Genomic DNA, 21,288 nt, shown 5'->3' with positions numbered 1-21,288 from the left:
TTGTCTCCCCTATTGCTCTCCTGTTATGGGGCCTCCTAGTTTGCACTTGGGCTGGTGTATAGGCCGAGATTGACTGGCCTGGGTAGAAAGCGTCTTTCTTCTTTGTGAGGATGGCATATTTTGTGTGTATGTATGTCTGGCAAGTGGAAGGTCACATTCCTGTCACTGAGCTTACCAACTCCCTCCTCCCTTTGGGGTCCCAGGGACAGCAGCTGGATGGCCCCTTGCACAATCTCTCTGTCTCCTTGCACCAGTTTGATCTCCAGGGGTACAGGTGTTGTGGCTAGAAAGGAGCCCCTCTGATGCAGTGGAGGGTTACCCTGCGAGAGGCCCGCAGAATCCCTCCACCTACCCTCTAGCAGATCTTTCTATGTGAATAATGACAAGGGAGAAAACAGGCTCTTCTTTGTGTTCGGTGATTAATTGTGGTATAAAATCTGTTGGGGGAGGTGGGCGAGAACAGAGAGAACTGCAGGGAAGAACCTGCTGGAATTGGCTGCCCTGGTGCTGGCCAGGTGGGGTGGGTGTGGGGCGATGATGTCATGAGAGCTAAGAGAGCTGAGAATTCTGTGACTAGTAACTGGCAAGGGTGGGAGCACCCAGACCGCTCATATGCTGCTGGCGGAAGTGCAGAAGGGTGTAGCTGCTTCTGAAAAGTTTGGCTGGTGGTTTCTTATAAAGCGAAACATACTACCGTAAAGCCCAGAAATTCCTCTCTTGGAATTTGTACCAAGGGAAATGGAAACATGTTCACACTCAAAACTATATTGGGATGTGTGTGGCAGGTTTATTTACAATGGCCAAAAGCTGGACTCAGTCCAAACATCCCTCGGCTGGGAGAAGGATAGACAGATTGTGGTACATCCATGGGGTAGAATACTGCTCAGCGATAAGGGAAGAACGGCTAATACCCACAGTGCAGGTGAGTCTCAGAAACACGCCACAGGAAGGAAGCCAGATTCTAAAAGCTCTGCAGTCTGTATAATTCCATTTATGTGACATTCTAGAAAAGGCAAAGTTATCAGGACAAGAAAATGGTCCCATGATTGTCAGGGGCTGAGAGTGAGGGAAGGGGATTGACTATAGTGGGGCACAAAGGAACTTTTGGGGGTGATGAATAGTCTAACTCTTAAATGTGGTGGTGATTTTGTTAAACATCATAGAACTGTGCGCAGGAAAGGGTGAAAGTTACTATATGTAAATTATACCGCAATCTATCTGACTTGAGAGAGAAAGAGGCACCACTGACAAGTTGGGAATCTCCTTATCGTGGTTTTTTTCACGATGCTGCTATGTCCATTTAAACAGAATTGCACAAAAGTGGCCGTTTGAGTTCTGTGACCAAGGATCAAGTAAACACTTTCCAAACTGAAATTTGAAATCCCTTCCTTATAAAAACCACAGGACTCCACTGAGCCCTGGGCATAGACTTACTTTGTAAATGAAACTTTACAGACTTCTTTCAAACCTAGTAAAATGACACCTGCAGGGACAGCCCCAGGTAAGAGCCTGACGGTTGTGCATTCACTGCAGCCCTGGGCAGGCACTGAGCCCAGAGCCCTCCCTGGGAAAACACTAGCTGGTATTGCTTTGCTTTCTTCACCTCTAGGAGAATGTTTTCTCTTATCACTGATGATGGGAAAATGAGATTTAAAGCACAGGCCCTGGAGTCAGGCAGACCTGGAGGTTCTTCTCTATCAGTTTCAATTAGATTTGGCTATGACTTACAGAAAACGCAAAATAACAGCGTCATAAACAGACATGCATTTCTGTGCAAGCAGTCCAAAGCTGGGATGGCAGCTGTGGACAACAACATCTGCAGGGACCCCAGCTCCCTCTAGCCTTTTTGCATTGCCACCCCCTGGTGTAATTCTTGACTTCACAGTCTAAAACAGCTGCTGGAGCTCTAGCCATTACATTAGTGTTTCAGGCAGGAGGAAGGAACGATAAAGAAGGATCAAGGGTGAATGCCAGCTCACTGTTAATTAATGTTGCAGGAAACTGCCTCATGGCATTCTGCTTATGTCTTATTAACCAGCACTTCATCACTTGGTTCTGGTTAACTATAAGGGAGGCCGAGTAATAGAGTCTGCGATGCCCATCTGAGAAGAAGTAGTTCTATTTTCATGGAGAAAAGAGAGAGTGGCTATTTGGGGTGGAGGAGGCAATACGTAATCTTGCTACAACTTCTAGTTTTGCTGTGTTTTTACAGTGGGACCTTTAACCAGTCTCTGACATCTTTCATCTTGGTTCTCCCAACTCCCTCCTCTCTGGCTTGCTATGGAAATTAAATGAGAAAATGCATATGTAGTCCTGGGGCACTCAGTGCATGGTGACTGCTTTTATTGCTTCTGCTGTGTTTTCTATAATAGTCCCCTGCTAGTAATGTCCCGGCTGAGCAGGCACTGCGGAGAACATCATGAAGAGAGGACACACCCTGGGGTACCCAAGATCCAGCATCCAGCCCTAGTTACTCAGCTGCTAACTGCAGAGCTGCCACTGTGCTGCTCGTTGCTGCCCTGTGCCCTGTAGCTGCAGCTGGCCCTGAGGTCAGAGTCTTTCTGTACTCTCTGTAATGGCATCATTATCCCTGTCTGGCACAAGGTGTTGTCTGAAGCAGCAAGAGGACAAGGGGCTTTCCCAAGGTCACACAGTCAGTGAGAAGAGGATGCCTAGGCAGTGAGGGTCAGCCCTGTGTCCCATCTCAGTGTGCCCCAAACACCCACGGCTTTGGGTGGGGACAGAGATGTGTGTACATCAGGGGAGGACAACAGGACGGGGTAGGCAGGTAGGGAATGGTCTAGGTGAGGTCATGGTGATTTATTCCATCTTCCATCAGAACCACTGGTCTTTAGAACACAGTGATTACTGTTTGGGGAAGTTCTGTTAACAGCACATTTGCAGGGCGAAGTGGATCCCAGCTCTGCTGCCTCTCAGCCGTGTGGCCTCTCTGAGCATTCGTTTTGTTTTAATCCCACATCGTGGTCATGATGCCAGGCCTGGTTGCAAGGACCAGACAGACCCCCTTGTAAGGTGCCTGGAACCTACTGGTGGCCACCCTTTTGGGCACTGTGACCTCCTGGGCACACAGGCTGGGGGTCTGCTTTGCAGATGATCCTACACATGTCAGCACCCACAGTCCCCTATCCCTTGGGTCCACAGCAAAAGGTTCACCCTCCTGTGGGCCACGCCACCGTGCCCAGGTGATTAGCATGAGAAGCCCTCAGCCGGTCCCCATTCTCGTCATTGTCACATCTGGTTGTCGCCAATACTTATTCTCTGCTACTCCACACACCATGAGCAGGGGAGGGGAGGGAGCCGTTTGCCACATTCAGGACGTCCTGGGTGACCCCAGGCTGCCGATGGCAGCTCTCCCCACGTGTGGCAGACTGGCAGGTGTCTGGTATTTGCCTCTTTTCACTTACATCTATTTCCTAATTTTTCTACAAACAATATGTTAATTTTTTACTAATAAGAAAAACAAAGGTTTTTCAAAACTGGACTAGCATTCCCCACAGACACATTCATCCAACTCAGTTCCTAGTTCCATTGTAACCTCCTAGGTGAAAATAGAATTTAATAAAACTCATGAATAATTTACATTACAAAAGGGGTATTGGCTTTACATTAATCTGCTTTCAGAGTTCCTTATTTAACAAAGGCTGCCTGGGCAGCTTAAATGTTAGTCAGCCAAAGGGCTGAGCCACACACTGCTGTGCAGTCTTCAGCAGGTCACCTCCCCTTCCCTGAGCCTGCTTTTTAATCCCTGAAAGGAATGTGTTGGGCTTTTCAGCCTATCCTGATCGCTGTTGTAGCTGTCCAGGTGGATCCCAAGGCTCAGCAGGGGCTCAGAGGGAGGGTGTGCACGGTTTCTCAGCAGTGAGTACGGCAGTGTTGGATTGGGAGCATTTCACATGAGTGAAGTATTTACCCTCCAGGGCCTCGATTCTCTGGAAAGTCTCTTTGACAGCCTGCAACTATGTGAACTGTACCCAGAGCCTGCTCCATCATTTGTGGTGGAAAATGAAAATGTGGAGCCCTGGCCAAGAGTGTGGAAGCCAAATCTCTTTTTCCTGAGGACCCACCCCTCCTCCCCCACAAACAGGAGTTCCTAGGGGTTTTGGATGGGCAAGGGACATACTTCATGCTTGATGATGACCAGGCCCTTTTGTGCCCTCAGGTCCCTGAGCCACCAGCCACCTGGCCCCAGACACTGTGATGTCTCACCCCTCCACCCCATCCTCTCTGCACTGTTGGGACCCCTGAATACCTGAGTTCAGCTGTCCTTGTTCACCCAGCTGCTCATCTACTGGCCTTTGCTCTGTGATCCCTGACCATGGACCCATCTACCAAGAGGTTGACCATTCTAGGACTTGAACTTTGGCAGTTCCATGAGGAGGTTGGATTGTGGCCTGCCTGTGTAAGAGCTGGACAGGGGCCCTAGCTCAGGCTTTTCAAAACTGCCACCTCCCAGCAATAAGGGGCAAGGTAGCAGGCCTGTCAGGGCTAGACTCATGAAGGCACCATGTGCCTGCAATCCCTCCTTTCCTCCATGGGATGACATGGCACCTAGGTCCTTGCCAGATACTATGCTGTGCTCTTGGACTTCCCAGTCTTTATAACCATGAGCTAAATAAATTTCTGTTCATTATAAATGACCCTGTCTGTCGCATTCCATCATAGCAGCATAAAACAGATGAAGACAACAGCCTTTTCCCTAGAATCTCCTGAAGGAAGGGAATCTTGATCTTGCCCAGTGAAACTCTTTCAGGCTTCTGACTTCCAGAGCTGTAAGATAAATTTGTGTTGTTTTAAGCCATCATGTTTGTGGTAATTTGTTATACCAACAAGTGGAAACTGATGTGGGAAGCTATTTGTGGTCAGGGGAATCCTCTCTGAGGAAATAAATAAGGAAAGGTAGAAAATATGCAAAGATTTGAGTGAAAATTACTTTGGACAGAGGAAACAGCTGGTGCAAAGGTATTGAAGCAGGACTGAACTTGACTTGTTCTTAGGTCACTCTTCTGTCAATAGCCAGCTGTTGCTTTACATGAGAACATGAGAACACCAACCTTTGTCCCACCAGGTCTCTCTTGCTTCCTTGTCTTTGCTTACATTTTTCCTTTTGCCCTGGGTACTCTTTCAGTCCAGAAAAATCCTGCACATCCACAGAGGCCCAGCTTGCTGTCACTCCTTCTGAGAGTTCTTTCCTGACATCACCCCTTTACAGACTAACAGGTTTTCCCATGCTATTGTCAGCTCACATCATACCTACCTCATGGGTAATAGCCACTTCATATCATGCATCGACCACCTGTCTCCTGGGGTGTTCCTCAGGGTGAAGGCCATCTCTTAGTCACTCCTCTTTCTTTACCACTTGGCACAGTACCTGACATGCAGGAGGTGGAATGTCTGTTGAGTGAACGATAGCTCTGACCTCATAATCCATTGCTCTGAAGTCTCTCCACACTTGGAAATAAGTGTCTTTGTCTACGAGTTAGAGACCAGGAAGTAACTTGTGCTAGGAAGAGACAAGTGAAGGATAGGGAGCTGGAATGTGGATGGAGGTCTATCTCCAGGGACTTTCTACTCAGTAGGAGCCTTCCCCCCACCCTGGCACTGCCTGAGTGCTCACAAGCCTTTGGGAAAGCCCTTCTTGTTCTGGGGTGCCCTGGGGTTCTATCTCTTGAAGCCTAGTTTCTTCTCCTCCATTGCAACCATCTTAGTGTATCATTCTATCATTCCGATTTATTGGTTAAAGCCTATCTTCCCACTGTAGCCTCATCCAGTGGTGCTTAGTAGGTGCTTATCAAATACTGCAAGAAACAGGGATGAATCCAGCCCCTCCAGCCCATTCTTTGGCAGCCCAGACACGTGCCCCTGGCTATTTGGGTATGGGGTAGCCCTCCAGCCAGACCTTTTCCCTGGCTGCCTTTTCCTGGGCACCACCCCCAGCCAGGCAGTGGGGCTGGCACCTTCCCTGTCAGCTTTTGCCAAGTTGTCTCAAAAATGCTAAGTGACAGACTAAGGATGGAGTGGGAGAGATTTTTTCCTCCAGACTGAGGAGGGAGTGGGAGGGATCTTTTCCTCCTTTTCCCTTCAGCTGCCTCCTTTCTTAACATGGGGAAACTCTCCAGGCCTGGTTTTTAGAGGCTGCAAATTTACCAGATGGTTTTAAGACCCTGTGCAGGGAGGGAGCCTGGACCCTACCTATTTCAGCCTTGTGGGGGCAGCTCAACTAGGAAATCAAGGGATCAGTTGTTGCCTTGGATGTATTTTTTCATTTTACTAACCAGAGAGGGCCATGTGGTGGGTGGAGCACCCACTTGGTTCTGTCCTACTGAATCAGTGGTGGGGTTTGAATCACACCTCTCTCCTGGCTGCCAGCTCACATGCTCAGAGCCCATTTTCCTGGCCCTGGATCTGAAAAGAATGATAATGAAGACTGGAGCCTGGAAGACTGCCCAGGGGGCTTCAAAATATATATGCTTATCTGATTTAAGAATAAATCAGGCTCGGTGTCTGTGGCTTAAGTGGCTATGGCGCCAGCCACATACACCTAAAGTGGCAGGTTTGAACCCAGCCCCGCCCGCCAAACAACAATGATGGCTGCAAACAAAAGATGGCTGGGCGTTGTGGCGCGTGCCTGTGGTCCTGGCTGCCTGGGAGGCTGGGGCAGGAGACTCGCTTGAGCCCAGGAGTTGGAGGTTGCTGTGAGCTGTGATGCCACAGCACTCTACCCAGGGGGACAGCTTGAGGCTCAGTCTCAAAAAAAAAAAGAACAAAGAAAACTTGAAAAATAGGGAAGAAATATGGAAGAGGGAGGAAGAGAGGGAAGGAATAAGGGAGGAAAAGGGAAGGGAAAGAGAGAGGGAGGGATGGAAAGACGTAAGGTGGGGAGGAAGGAAATCTTCAATCCTATTTTCTCTGATACAATTAGTGTTGGTTTTTGTTTCTAACCACCTCTCATATATGTTCACCTTTGTTCTCATGGCCTTGAAAGGCTCTGTGCAAAATAGCATTCTGCTTTGCCACTTCTTTTTTCTGCTTCTTGGCTGCCTCCAGAGGATCACATTCATGGCTGCTTGGGTGTGCTGGGGCTGCATTAGCTATGACCTTGAAGAACAGACCCCGGCCTCCTGCCCCGCCCACACCCAGCACCCCGTGCTCTCATAGGCCCGCCTTTCAAAGCTGTGTCTTGCCCTCCCTGAGCTGGTCTGTGTTAATCCTTGCTGATTTCTCTCCAGCTCTCAGCAAATCCTGGCTCCTAGGAAAGCTGGTATTTTTAGTGGGGGCATAACCACAATGATCCCCACCATTCTCTGCCACCAGCGTGGAGATCTGGAGAGCAGGTGAAGTTAGAGGGCACCCTCTGCCCCTTGGGAGTGTGCAAGGGGAGAGCTGTTCTTAGGCTTTCAACCCGAAGCTATTTCAAGTCAAAGGCATTGTCTTAGAGGAAGGAAAAAAATCAATACGTATGTAAGAGAATAAGGCTTTTACTTATGCCTCCTGGAGGGCCAAGGAGCCTGTGACCCCAGGAGCAGGGGGGTGGGGATGGGGAGATCCTTGGAGGGCAGATCTCTCATTACTGGTGTTTGTTTGTGTTGTTATTTTAAACCCTTCTAGGGCAAGTTCTAAAACCTCTGGAGACTTTTAAAAATAGCGTAGTTTCTGGTTTTAAAAGTAGTACATGTCCACTGTATAAAAGATGGAAAAATACCCAAAACGTAAGAAAATAAAAATCAGCCCACCTGGCACCACCCAGAAATGATTACCACTACATTTTGATGCATTTTCTTTTTTAGGCTTTTTCCTGGTTACTGGGTCAAGAGCTTTAAATGGTATAGAGGGAGTTAAGGGCACGTATTACATGCAGCTGACCAGCCAGGTCATGTTGAGCTAACTGCCTAATTCTCTCTATGCCTCAGTCCTCTCATCTGTGAAATGGGGCCCAAAGCTGGACCTTCCTCTCAGGCTTGCAGCCAAGCTAAATGAGTTCCTGTAAACACGTGCCAGGCCCCAGCACAGTGCCTGGACCAGGGTAAGTGCTCAACATGCGTATCATTGCCGTGAGCATTTTCAGTTGATCATCTATATAATTTTGGATCCTACTTTTCTCGCTTTGTATTGTGATCTTAGAATTTTCCCTTGTTCTAAATGTTGAGTCCACATTATTTGGGGGGGCCGCGCAGTCTTTTTCTCTGTGCTTGTTTAACTGCTCTGGGCCATTCCGGTCTTTTAGCTCTGTGCCCTTTGTGGACAAACCTCCTGCTGTGACAAACCTCCTTGCACCATCATTCTCGTCCCCGTTTCTGGTGATCTTTTAGGACAAATACCTGGATGTAGAAATACTGGGTCACAGGCTGTGGGATTTATTCCTGGGGCCCTGGATAATGTGTGGACAGCTTGCTTTTCAGGAGGGTGACAGAGCTTCAGAGTCTCGGCCCCGCCCTTCCCCTTCACGTAGGTTTATTTGTAGAAGTGCTAATCCCTAGCCAAGCCTGCAACCAGGAGCCTCCAGGGATGAGAGGTGGCCCTGTGGCCAGTGACATTTCTAGGGAGGATGTGGCTGTCTGGGTTTTTTTGGCACCAGCAGTGTGCAGTCCCACTTATTAGTCAGCTCTGAGAAGAGCAGGAGCTGTCGCTTGGAGTGGGTGGGAGGAATGTGTTTACAGAGCATCTCCAGGCTGCTCAGCTCCCATTAGCACAGGCTGCAGCAGGTGGTTTCCTGGATGGCAGAGCCAAGTCCCGACAGACAGGAAGCATCCCGCCTGTGCTCAGCATGGGGGTGAATGTTGTCATCAGTAACCAGGGACACTGTCACAGCTCTGCTCTGGTCAGCTAGAGCTTTTTCCAAGGTGGTTTCATTTTCAAGTGTTCTTGTTCTTTGGAGGAGGAAGAAATTAGGAATTCAACAGAAGAGCTTAGGTGAGCCTGAGCCTTGCAGGTACCTAGGAGGATGTCAGTGGTGCTAACAACAGTACCAACACCTTATATCCAGAGCTCTGCGCTCCTTCCAAGCACGTTTCAGTGTAATCTCTGCTAGATTCACAGGAGCTCTGTGCCCTTCGTATTCCCAGTTCCCCTGCCTCAGCATAGCTGTGCTGCTGCCCTTCATAGCACTTACTATGTGCCAGAACACCTGGGTAGGGGTGGCAAACATTGGGAATGACAAGGCTACTCTGACAGACCATAGCTTACGGCATCATGGGGTGTATGGGTTTCCTATGGCTGCTGTAACAAATGGCCAGAACATTAGTGCTTTCCAATACCTCAAATATATTATCATAAAATTCTGGTGTTCAGAAGTTGGATCCAGTCTCACTGGGGTAAAATCAAGGTGCCAGCAGGGCTGCATTCCTTCTGGAGGCTCCAGGAGAGAATCCGTTTACCTGCTGTTTTAGTTTCGGGAGGCCCCTCCTAGTCCTTGCTTTGTGCCCTCTGCCTTCACCTTCAGAGCCAGCAATGTCTCTTCTTCTGTCTCTGACTCAGTTTCCATCAACAGCCTCTTCTGTCTTCTGGGTCAAATCTCCTGCCTACTCTTACAAATACCCTAGTGATTACTTATAAGGCTCGCCCTGAGAAGCCAGGGAAATCTCTCCATCTCAAGATCCTTAATCACATTTGCAAAATCCCCTTTGGCACACAAAGGTAGCGTTCACAGATTCCAGGGATTAGGACCCGGACATTTTGTAGGGGGCTGTGAAGTGTGACAGGGTCATAAAGCACAAGTAATCAAGAGATAGCAGTGAAATGGGTGACATCATGGTGAGAGCTACACACGGTAATATGTTATACCTGGGAGACTTTGCTAACTCTATACAGGACTCTATAGATGACAAGGAGAAACAGCCTAAGATTGGGGACAACTTTTGTCTTTAATATAAGGATTAAGAAGCTTTTCTTTTCTTTTTTGAGACAGAACCTCAAGCTGTCCCCCTGGGTAGAGTGCCATGGCATCCCAGCTCACAGCAACCTCCAACTCCTAGACTCAAGCAATTCTCCTGCCTCGGCCTCCCAAGTAGTTGGGACCACAGGCGCCCGCCACAAAGCCTGGCTATTTTTTGGTTGCAGCTGTCGTTGTTTGGCGGGCCCAGGCTGGATTCAAACCCACACCTTAGGTGTATGTGGCTGGCGCCTTAGCCACTTGAGCCACAGGCGCCGAACCAAGGAGCTTTTCTTTTATGTAACTTATTTTGAATATATAATCTCTGTAAGACAGCCCCCAGAGAATGGAAACTTTGCCTTGAAATTTTACATGCTCCAGCTGTTGTGTTCCCTTCTCTCATGTTTGCAGACCTTTCTTCAGTGGGGGTCACCTGCCAGGATGGGAGCCCCTGGCGTGGTGACTTGACAAGCTGAGTAAGAGCCTCTGAGCAGGAGAATCATGGAAGGCAGGGCCAAGGCAGCCAGCTGGGCTTTTGGCCTGACAGGGTCCCCACAGGGCTGGCTGGCTCAGAGGATGGGAATTGGGTATAAAAGGGACAGAGAGCTAGGTAGGCTTGTGGCAGAAGTGGGTAATGTTGGGATGGGGTGGGGGCTTGGTGTGGGAGGAGCAGGGGACTCTTCTGGTCTTGCCTGACTGCTGCTGCTTTCCCCTGGTTTGAAGCTGTTAGTGGCTCCCCTTTATCTTCATCATGAGCTCCAAATTTCCTTACTTTAGTATTTTTATATATTTTTATTTTTCCTATTTTAGCATTTTAAAAAATGAGATGTAATGTACATACAGTAAGTGAACTAATCACAAGGATGTAGCTCAACAGCTTTTTATTGAGTGCAGTTTGTATCTAATGAGATGTGCAAAGTGCCCTGACCATGGGTGCTGCTGGGCTTGTGGGATTTTCACATGTGTACACACCTGTGAAGCCTCCACCCAGGTGCAGGCAGAGGCACTTAGGGAACCGCTGCAGCTCACCCCTGCCCCTTGTCAGTAAATAACCTCCTCCAGCAGTAACTCTAGTTCTGATTCCTATCACTGTGCTGAGTGTTGCTTGTTCTGGAAACTTGTATGTGTGGAATCCTGCAGCCTGCATTCTTTTCTGTCTTGGCTGCTTTTGCTTGATAGAGTGTCTGTGAGATTCATGCAGGTTGTGGGGAGGCTGTGCTTTTTCAGCACTGTGTAGCTTTCCTTGGTGTATCTGTTTTCCTGCTGATGACTAATGGATTATTTCCAGTTTGGAGCTATTATAAATAGTGCCATTAAGAACACTCTTGGGCATATCTTTTGGTGGACACAAGCAGTTGTTTCTTGTGCCTTATACTCAGGGATGGAATTGCTGAATCAAAGGATTGGCATGTTTTATTTTTTGTGAATGCTGCCAGATAGTTTTCCAAAGCAGTACCAATTTACACTTCTGTTGCCTGGCAGTGCATTGACATGAGCTCAAACTTCTTAATGGGCCTTAGGTGATCTTTAAGGTGATCTGGATGTGCCAACCTCTTAGGCCTTGTCCTTTGTCACCTAGCAGAACCCTATGACCCAGATGCTGTAGTTTCACTTGTTCAAATATGCCTGCCCTCTCTTGTCTCTAGGCCTTTGCATTTATTGTTGCCTCAAACTAGAACACTGTTCTCTCCCCAGCCCTGCCTTCTCACTGGCTCCTTTCTTCTCTCTCAGGCTTCCCTTAGGCTCATCTCTTTCAGAAGTCTTCTGTGATCCCCAAACCAAGGAGGTGCCCTGTGGACTCCTTAGCTCCTTGGACTAATCATTGGGTTCCTTAGCTCCCTAGACCCTTGGACTCCTTAGCTCCCCGGACCAGTCTTTGGGCTCCTTAGCTCTGTGGACCAATCACTGGGCTACTTAGCTCCCTGGACCAGTCATAGCTTCTGCTACTCTGGACTGCATCTGCTCCTATATGCCCCTAAAAGTGGGACCTCCTGTGTAAGGCCCTGCCTTAGAATATAGGACTTCTCTGGGGGATACTACTCTGGTGGTGTAGAAATGATATGGGGTTTTAAGTCAGAAGGCCGGCGTCCTCCTCTAGGCCCTACTATTCTGCAGTTATGAGATCTTAGACAAGTTTCTCTATCTTCCTTATTCTTTTTTCTCTGCTGCAAAACGGGCATAAAACCTGCCCTAAGTCAGAGTCATTGAAAGACCCCGTGGAAACACTTTGTCAGCTGACAGGGGATGCTTCATTGTGCAGCAGGAATCTTTTTTTTTTTGAGACAGAGCCTCAAGCTGTCGCCCTGGGTAGAGTGCTGTGGCATCACAGCTCACAGCAACCTCCAACTCCTGGGCTCAAGCAATTCTCCTGCCTCCACCTCCCAAGTAGCTGAGACTACAGGTACCTGCCACAATGCCCGGCTATTTTTTGGTTGCAGCTGTCATTGTTAATTGGCAGGCTCGGGCTGGATTTGAACCTACCAGCTCAGGTGTATGTGGCTGGTGCCTTAGCTGCTTGAGCCATAGGTGCTGAGCGTTGTGTACCAGGAATCTTAATAGGTAGTGATTATTTGTGGGTTGATTGAGAAGGTGGAGAGGGAAATGCAGAGAGCTGCCTAGGAGCCTCCAAAAACACAGCAGGTGTGGAGAGAGGCTGGTACCCCAAGCTGTAGGACCCCAGGAAAGACCCAGAATCCCAAGCTTTCTCCTCTGGGTGCTCGAGTAGTGTCTGGGCTTTATGGAAGTCTTAAGATGCTAAGCCACTGAAGCAGCAGTTCTCAACATGTGGTTCCCAACCCAACAGCATCAGTATCTCCTGGGATCTTGTTGCAATTGCAGATTCTCGGGCCCCACCTCTGACTGCTGCATCAGAACCTCTAGGATGTGGGGCCCGGCAATCTGAGTGTTAACAAGACAGTGATTCTGACGTGCCCTCAAGTTTGACAACTGCTGTGCTGTAGGAAGAGGGTCCTTCCCTCTCCCAGTCAGTGACAAATATGGATCCAGCTACTGCCTGCTGACGGCATCAACACCCCAAAGATGCCTGAGCATCATGACCATGCTGACAAGAGCAGGCAGGTTGAGACAGGCCCGGTGCTCCCAGCACTTTGGTTTGTGCATGCACAGTGCTGCCATGGAGGCTGACCACAGGGCTGGCTTGGAGGTGATGGACACTTTCAGTGCACAGCGGGTTTGTGTGCAGAGAGGGCTGGTATGGGTGGAGTGGTTTTATTTATTTGTATAGACATAGATTTCGATGCTCAAATCCATAGGATGTCCCATTAAAATCGCCTCTCCCTTCCTCTGCAAATTCCCAGGAAGGGAGTAGGGGATGGGGGAGGGGTCTTCTAGGCAAGGCTGAGATTCCAGAAATGCTTATGGAAGCAAAATCAGCAGGCTTGGGGAAGTGGTATGATGACATGGAAAGTGGCTTAAGTATGGCTGCTGGGCTTTTTTATTAGTTCAGTTTTCTTCCAAATCATAAATGCCACTTTTCACAGTGAGGGGCTGTCTTGCCAAGTCACAGGTAACTTTCTGTTGGGTCACATGGGAGCAGAGGCTGGTGCATGCAGGTGTTGAAGAGGCCCTAATAAGCCTTGAACGAGCCGCAGTGAGACAAACAACCTCTCCTCAGGGCCTTTGAACATGCTGTTCTCTTTTCTTCCCTCTCCAGACTGTGGTCGTGTGTTTAACTCTTACTCATTTTATTTTATTACTATTTGGGGAGCGGGGAGGAAAACAACATTTTTATTTCAGGGAAGATCTTTTTTAAACTGAGCCAAAATTCACAAAACATAAAATTAATCGTTTTAAAGTATGCAATTCGGCACCACTTAGTACATTCCCAGTGTACGACTGTCACCACTGTGTTTTCGTTAACCCCCAAGAGGACCCTGGACACGCTAAGCATTCACTTCCAGTTCCCCATTGCCCTGCTCCCCAGAAACCATAATCTACTTTCTGTCTGTATGGATTTATTCATTCTGGATATTCTTTTTAAATGGAATCAGACAATATGTGACCTTCTGGTCTGGCTTTTTTCACTTGCCACGTTTTCAAGGTTCATCCACGTTATCCCTTGTGTCACAGCTTCATTCTTCTTTGGGGATAAATAATATTCCCATTGCATGGATCTTACATTGCTTCTCTCCATTTTCAGACATTATACCCTTTCATCCATAAATGTTTTAGCATTATTTCTTTAAAAGATAAGAACTCTGTAAAAAGCATGAGCACAATAGCATGATCACACCTAAAACAATTAACAGTAATTTCTCAACATCCTCAAACAGGAGGAAGGAGTTTTTCAGCCTGTCATTTCATGGCTGGCTTCACCTCCACTCTCTTCCTCCCACTTTATAATCTGATCCCATATGGATCAATTGTTGATGGCTGTCTGGAGCGCACAGTGGGGAAGGATGTTGAGGTCTAGTGTGGGATTGGTGAAAGAGAGTGCTGAGGTTGATTAGTGATGCCTGCTGTCATCATGGGTGGGGGCGTGGCTATATCTTGGAGCTTTGACCTTAGCCCCACCCCCCAGTGGTCCTGTCTGCTTGTCACATCATCTTCCCCAACATCCCACTCCTGCCTTCCAGCCTACTCAGGATCTCACCTCTTATATATATCTAACTCAAATGTCCATCCTTTTAGAAGACTTTCTCAGATCCTCCAGGCATAATTGGCCTTTTCCTTTATGGGACTCTGGGGTCCATCATGCATCCACAGAGGTGGAAGGCATATTTTATGTTTCACCCAGTGTTTCCCAAGCTTGTGTGTCAATGGCACAAAAGACACGGTGGTGTTTCCCCAGAAGCCCCAACAGTGCTCAGACGTGGGCTTGGATTCTCTCTCCCACATACATTTGAATTTCATACTCTCTTTTCCTAAAGAGAATTCAGTGACCTAAAAGATACTCTAATGGGTATATTTCCTATTTCCAGGCACCAGTTGGGGATGGGTAGTTTAGGGTTTAATTTGCTTCCTGTTCAGCATCGAACTCTGAAAGCCATGGCATGGTGCCACACAGAATACAGGTCTGGGCCTCCACCCCCAAGACATCTGCCCTGTGTCCCTACATGAGTCATCCTCCCTTCCCCAGTCCTCTGTGTCCCCCTGCGTACTTAACAAGTGTGGGCGCCATGGTCAGTGATCCCTCTGCCAGCTGCTGCACCTGACTGGGGTCTACTTCTGTGCCAACAGCAAACGTGCCAGTCCTGCTAAGTCAAGGCTCTAAGCAAGAGGGGAGCAAAGACGTCTTAGAAATCATCCCTTTTCCCCTTCAGCATCTCCTTCTGGCCTTCTCTGTGGCTGGCTGTTCCTTCATTGGGACTAGTATAAAAGCTTCCAGGGCTGAGCAGAACTGCCTTGGGTGTCATATCCTTCGCTCTTTACTCGTGTGGGATCTTGCCTGCCCTGTGTGTAGGCAAGATCCCCAGGGCCACTTCATTGCCTGTCTGACCCTCGCATACTGGACTCAGCCATCCCTGTTTGGCCACCAGGTTCTCATTTGGGCCTGCCTCATCTTACCCTGCACTGCCTCATAGTCTAACTCTGAACAAATTGGGAGGTCCTTCCTCTCCAAATATTGTTCCAATCTGATCCTTCCCACCCCACACCCCATGCTCTGGCTTCTGTCCAAGACAGAACCAAGACATTGTCCCAACAGTCTTCTTGGCCTCTACTTGATTTTCTCTCCATATACTGTCAGAGTGATGTACTTAAATTAAGTCTGTTTTGGCCACTCCCCATGGTTCCCTAGAAGTCATCTTAGTGTAGGAACTATCCAAGATCTGGTAATCTGGTACTTGCCTCCTATCCTATCCTCTGCTCCTACAAAACCAAACTGTTCATTCTTTTTTTTTTTTAGACAGACTCTCACTTTGTCCCCCTCAGTAGAGTACCATGGCATCAGAGCTCACACAACCTCAAACTCTTGGGCTCAAGTGATTCTCTTGCCTCAGCCTCCCTAGTAGCTGGACTATAGGCACCTGCCACAATGCCTGGCTATTTTTAGAGAACAGGTCTTGCTTTAGCTCAGGCTGGTCTTGAACCTTTGAGCTCAGGCAATCTACCTGCCTTGGCCTCCCAGAGTACTAGAATTACAAGCATGAGCCACCATACCCGGCCTTTGCTCTTTCTTTTTGTACATGCTGTTCCCTGGATATTATCTTCTCTAGACAATATGACTGGTAAACTCCTACTTATCCTTCAGAACCCAATTCACATGTTCTCACTTTTTTTTTTCTAGACAGAGTGTCACTTTGCCACCCTCAGTAGAGTGCTATGACATCTTAGCTCACAGCAGCTTCAAACTCTTGGGCTCAAGTGATCGCTTTGCCTCAGCCTCCCGAGGGGCTGGGACTTCAGGTGCCAGCCACAATGCCTGGCTATTTTTAGAGGTGGGGTCTCACTCTTGCTTCAGGCCAGTCTCCAACTCATGAGTTCAGGCGATCCACCCACCTCAGCCTCCCGGAGTGCTAGGATTATAGACATGAACCACCATGCCCAACCTATGTGCTCACTTTTTTGTAAAGTGAATACTCTGAGGAAAATTACCAGCAATGACCAGATATGATCAAATTCAACAGATATGGCCTGCAGCAGAAGAGGATGGGCCAGTTCTCTGGTGAGCTAGGGGATGGTGAAACTACTCTTAGCCTCTTCTGTCTGTCTGCCTTCATCTGCCAGCATGGAATAGCCCACGTTGGTACCCAGCCCCAAAATGTCACAAAGCCTCAAGAGTTGGAGGTCAAGATTTATAAAACTTTCAAATTTCCATATGTAGGTAGAAAGATTTCATCTAAGCATGGAATTGAATGAGGCCATCTTTATTTCGAGTCAGGAAATGCCATCATGGAAGATTATAAGAAATCTCAGAATGTTTCCCAGTGATGGACCTGATTCTGTGTCTGCATTGGTAGACCATACTACCACTCTGGGGTGGGCATGAAAACCTGCCACCTAATTTCCTCTGGGTTCTGATGGAGCATCTCTAAGCAGGAAGATCACTTTGCCTTTGCAAGGCCAAGAAATACCTACATTAAAAGATTTTCTACTGATGCCACGGTTCCACACTGACCCAGAGCACCCTGGGCACTCCCTGGGAAAGTGCCTACATATCCTTTAAAAGTTAGCTTTGAGCCATCATCACCTACTCAAGGAGAACCTTCCTTGATTCTCCAAGACTGGGTGGGGAGCTTACCTCCACCACAGACTTCAGCTCAGGGCTACCTGGCTGGGGACTGTGAGCTCCTGGAGGTGGGGAGATGTGCTTTCATCTGACACTGTGCTGGGCACACGCTCAGGGATTTTTTGAATAAACAAATAGTCACTGATTGCTTGATAACTCTGGCATTGTAGGAGACCTACCTGACTCTGCCCTAATCTTATTCTCCATGCTATGTCCTCATCTCTCTTGCATTTTTGTGGTTTCTCTTCTCATAACTAGCCTAATCTCCTCTAAGCACCTGGCTAAAATGCTATTCCAAAGTGTCTGCAACTTTCTATTTGGAAAACGAGAAGGAAATAGTGAGTTCACAGAGATTTCCACCAGAATTTAGATCATTGAGAGATAAGGTGGGGTTATGTCTCAGTGAATCTTCTCTGGAATCTGTGTGACTTGAGATGGCTAGGTCCTGGTGACCTGGCTTCATCCTGCTGGTGATCATGGCTGGAACAGGAACTTGTGTCTCAGTCTTTGGCTTCTGAGGATGCTCAAATAACTGGAACAGAAGGTAGAAATCTAACATCTTCACTTGATTCTTCTTTGTGTTGGCTTGGGGCCATCCATAAGGTACCCCTGGTGGCAGGAGGGACTGGGGTATAGCTTCTGAGCAGGTGGCTCCATTGTATTCTGAAAGCACCATTAGATGGCTTGTCCAGAAGCCCAGCTCCTGATTAAAGGCAGGTGGGGGCTTTTACATTGTGACAGGCCCCTCCCTCCCTGTATCTCCATATTTGGGGCACTGGAAAGTACTCTTCAATGTCCCCAGGATAGATTCTATCACCTACTGGCACCTGGCAGGATAGGGTGACTAAATTGATCCTCCAAAACATTTTCTTAGAGCAGCTATATTTTTAAATCCCTACTAATTAAAAAAGAGTATTATTATGGAATATTTCAAGCCTTTCCCAAGGTAAAGAGAATAGAACAGTAACACCCCACCACTCCACATACCCTTCCCAGCAGCAGCAGGAATCAGACTATAGCCATTCCATGTCATTAACACCACCGGGCCCAATTATTCAGACCGTGTACTGTATCATTTAATCCATTAGTGTTTTAACATAGAATTCTGAAAAAGAAACATTGTTTAAATGCAACTGTAGCAATATTATCATGCCCCAAAAACCGAACACAAATTCTTTAATATCATCAAATACTACCAGTGTGCAAATTTCCCCAATTGTCCAATGAGTGGTTTCTTGTTTTTGCCTTTTGCCGATGTTTGTTCATGTCAGTGTCCAAACAAGGGCTGCCCTTCACTTTTGGTTGCTTCTTGTGTCTCTCAAGTCTCTTTGAATTAGAGGTACTTCCCGGGGGAGTTTTGGAGGTTGTTGAAGCATTTGGAGGGGTTGGATGCCTACCCCAGCCCTGCCAGGCACTGCCTAGCCTGGGCTCATGGACCTCTCCTGTGGCACTTTACTCTGCATCTGTCAGTCCTCCCAGCTCACACAATGAGCACTTTCTTCCTGTCTTGATCTCAGAATGTCCTGAACAGGTGTATGTGGTACTGAGCTGACAGAGGGATACAGCATGGGTCACGCTGAAAAGAGGTGAAGTGCCCAGTGTCTGTCATAGTGTGTATTCATTCATACGTGTGTGTGTGTGTGTGTGTGTGTGTGAGAGAGAGAGAGAGAGAGAGATCATATATATCTGCCGTCTCCTTATTTCCGTGGGGTCTTGACTCCATGTCTCCTTTCCAGTGAGGGCTTCCCTAGCCATTAGATTTATAGTGGAATTTCTTGACTTCAGCATGATGGCCATTTTGGACAGGAGAATTCTCTGTGCATTGTAGGATGGTGAGCTGCAAGGCTGGCCACTGCTCCCTAGATGCCAGTAGCACCTCCCCTCCCACTGTGTCTCTAGGAATGTCCCCTGGGGGCAAATTCTTTGCATTTCAATGCTAACTACTGCTCCTCCCTGCCCTACATACACACACAAACACACACACTCCTTCCCACTCCTCTTATTTCTTTCTTTCTTAGCTCTTGACACAGGGGGACAATCTGTGTAATTTAAATCTTTATCCAATTGATTCTTGACCTTCTTATACCAGACTGTAAGTGCCATGCATCTGTGACTTTTGCTAAGATACCGGTCTTTGGGGTGTATACCCCCAGGGCTAGACCATTATCTGGCCCTGATAGAGGTCAGTAAATGTTTGCTGAAGGCACAGAGTGTCTGTCTTTATGATAGTACTGCAGGTGAGCATGTGGGTACAGGGAGCAGCCTGGGCCTCTGCTTTAAGGAGCCACACAGGGGTTAGAGACATCTTACCCAGTGTGACCAGCTCCTTGTGGGCTCCAGGAGCCCTACAGGGAGTGACATCTGCCAGCTACTCCAGACAGAGGGGCTATCAGCTTCCCAAGGGGGTGTGTTTGCTGCTTGGCTGGAGTCACATGATAGCAGCTAATTGCAGGCCTGCAGCTGCTATGCTTGGGCAGAGGTGGCAATAAAAATGCCACCTGACTTCATGGTGGTAGGTGCCACATGGCCCAGGGAGGTTTGTAAGGCATGGTCAGTGCAGTTTGGGGTCTGATGGGGGAAAATGGGCATTTCCAAGAAGAGTGTTGGAAGGGAAAAACAGAGGTGGGAGAGAGGAACGTGGGTGTGCAGAGCTCCTGTGGCTAAAGATTTTAATCAGAAAGTAAGTGGGAGCAGAAAAAGTAACAAGGAAGTTAGACAGCACATTCTGGGAAGAAAAACAACAATAGCTGGAAAATATAAAAATTACAATGAAGGGGCAGCGCCTGTGGCTCAGAGGAGTAGGGTGCCGGCCCCATATGCTGGAGGTGGCGGGTTCAAACCCAGCCCTGGCCAAAAACTGCAAAAAAATAAAATAAAATAAAATTACAGTGAAGGGAAGTGGAAAAGTGATTGGTAGGCCAGAGTCCAAACAATGAAACCAGAAACTCTGTTTAGGAAATGAAGGGGGTGCCAGGTTCAAAGACAGGACAGCTGAGTTGAGAGTGACCCAGCCATTGTGAGATTCTTAATGCAGCCTGGGCTGGCTGGGAGAGGGGAGAGTGGAAGGTCTTTTAATGGGGTTCAAGTCATTTCATGTATGGGAGGCTCTAACAAATGGTGAGGCTCTCATTATTGACCTGGGAGTGCAGTCAGGGTTGAGACTCTCCAGTAGGGGAAGACAGAGGGTGGTGTTCATAGAACTGTAGCTCAAACTGCTCTCACATTCACCTGCCTGCCTTCTTTACCTCCCTGGCAACAGAATAAAATATTCCAGGTAATTAGATCTCCTAGATACAGCCGTGAGATGGAGAGGGTGCAGAATAAGACTGTGATCATGACTGAGTCCATCGCAAACACTGAGGAGCCTTTGGGGGCCTTCTCTGAACATGGCTCACTGTGTTGGGAGTAGGATCCATTTAGGGGAGCCAGCCTCACATTTCAGTGTTAGGCCCTATCCATTGGCCATGTGCAGCTGCTACTGAGACGTGAACTAGAGTTTCATAAACACTCCTCTCTCCTCCTCCCTGGTAAGCACATGGACGAGCACTCTGCTGAGGAATCTCCCAGGGCAGGGCCGGATAACAGAGGGCTTCTTCCAGATGTGGGGCCTCCGGTGAGGGGTGGGTGGTAAATCCTCAGACTCACCCTCCACTGGCCGGTGTGGGGCAGGAATCTCCTCCCTGATACCACTGAGCCTTCTGAACATCTTCTGGGGCTTCTCACCTGCTGGTCTTTCTATCTGAATGGTCTTCCCCTTATACGCTGCAGGGCTGACTCCTTCTCACCTGCTGGGAGTCAGTCCTTTAGACAGGCTAAAGTGCATATTGGAAGGGAGATGTAAGTAGGTGTGTACCTACATATTTGTAGAAGTCTAACATATTTCTGTAAGGACTCACACAGCCACTGCTATATAGCTTGCTTTAGAGAGGGGAATCTGGCTTCCTGCATAGAGAGGTGGGAGGGAGACATCACTGCCTTCCCTGTAGTTATACTTTTCGAATTTTGAACCATGTGAGTGTTTATTCAAAAATGATTAAAAATAAATGAACATGGGAGGATTTTTTTTTTTTTTTGAGACAAAGCCTCAAGCTTTCCCCCTGGGTAGAGTGCCCTAGCGTCACAGCTCACAGCAACCTCCAACTCCTGGGCTCAAGCGAGTCTCCTGCCTCAGCCTCCCAAGTAGCTGGGACCACAGGCACCCGCCACAGCGCCC

At 48.1% G+C, this 21,288-nt stretch overlaps 1 protein-coding gene across 2 annotated transcripts in view; it reads left to right on the top strand.

Annotated features, from left to right (window-relative positions):
* The window catches only part of CLMN (calmin), a 120,082-nt gene that overhangs the window by 20,088 nt on the left and 78,706 nt on the right, over positions 1–21,288 (top strand). The window lies entirely within an intron of this gene.

This window comes from Otolemur garnettii, unplaced genomic scaffold, assembly GCF_000181295.1.
Source record: "Otolemur garnettii isolate 467f Iridium unplaced genomic scaffold, OtoGar3 scaffold00020, whole genome shotgun sequence".
NCBI classification, from domain to species: domain Eukaryota; kingdom Metazoa; phylum Chordata; class Mammalia; order Primates; family Galagidae; genus Otolemur; species Otolemur garnettii.
The sequence above is the reverse complement of the archived record's forward strand: the minus strand, read 5'-3'. Positions and strand labels throughout refer to the sequence as shown.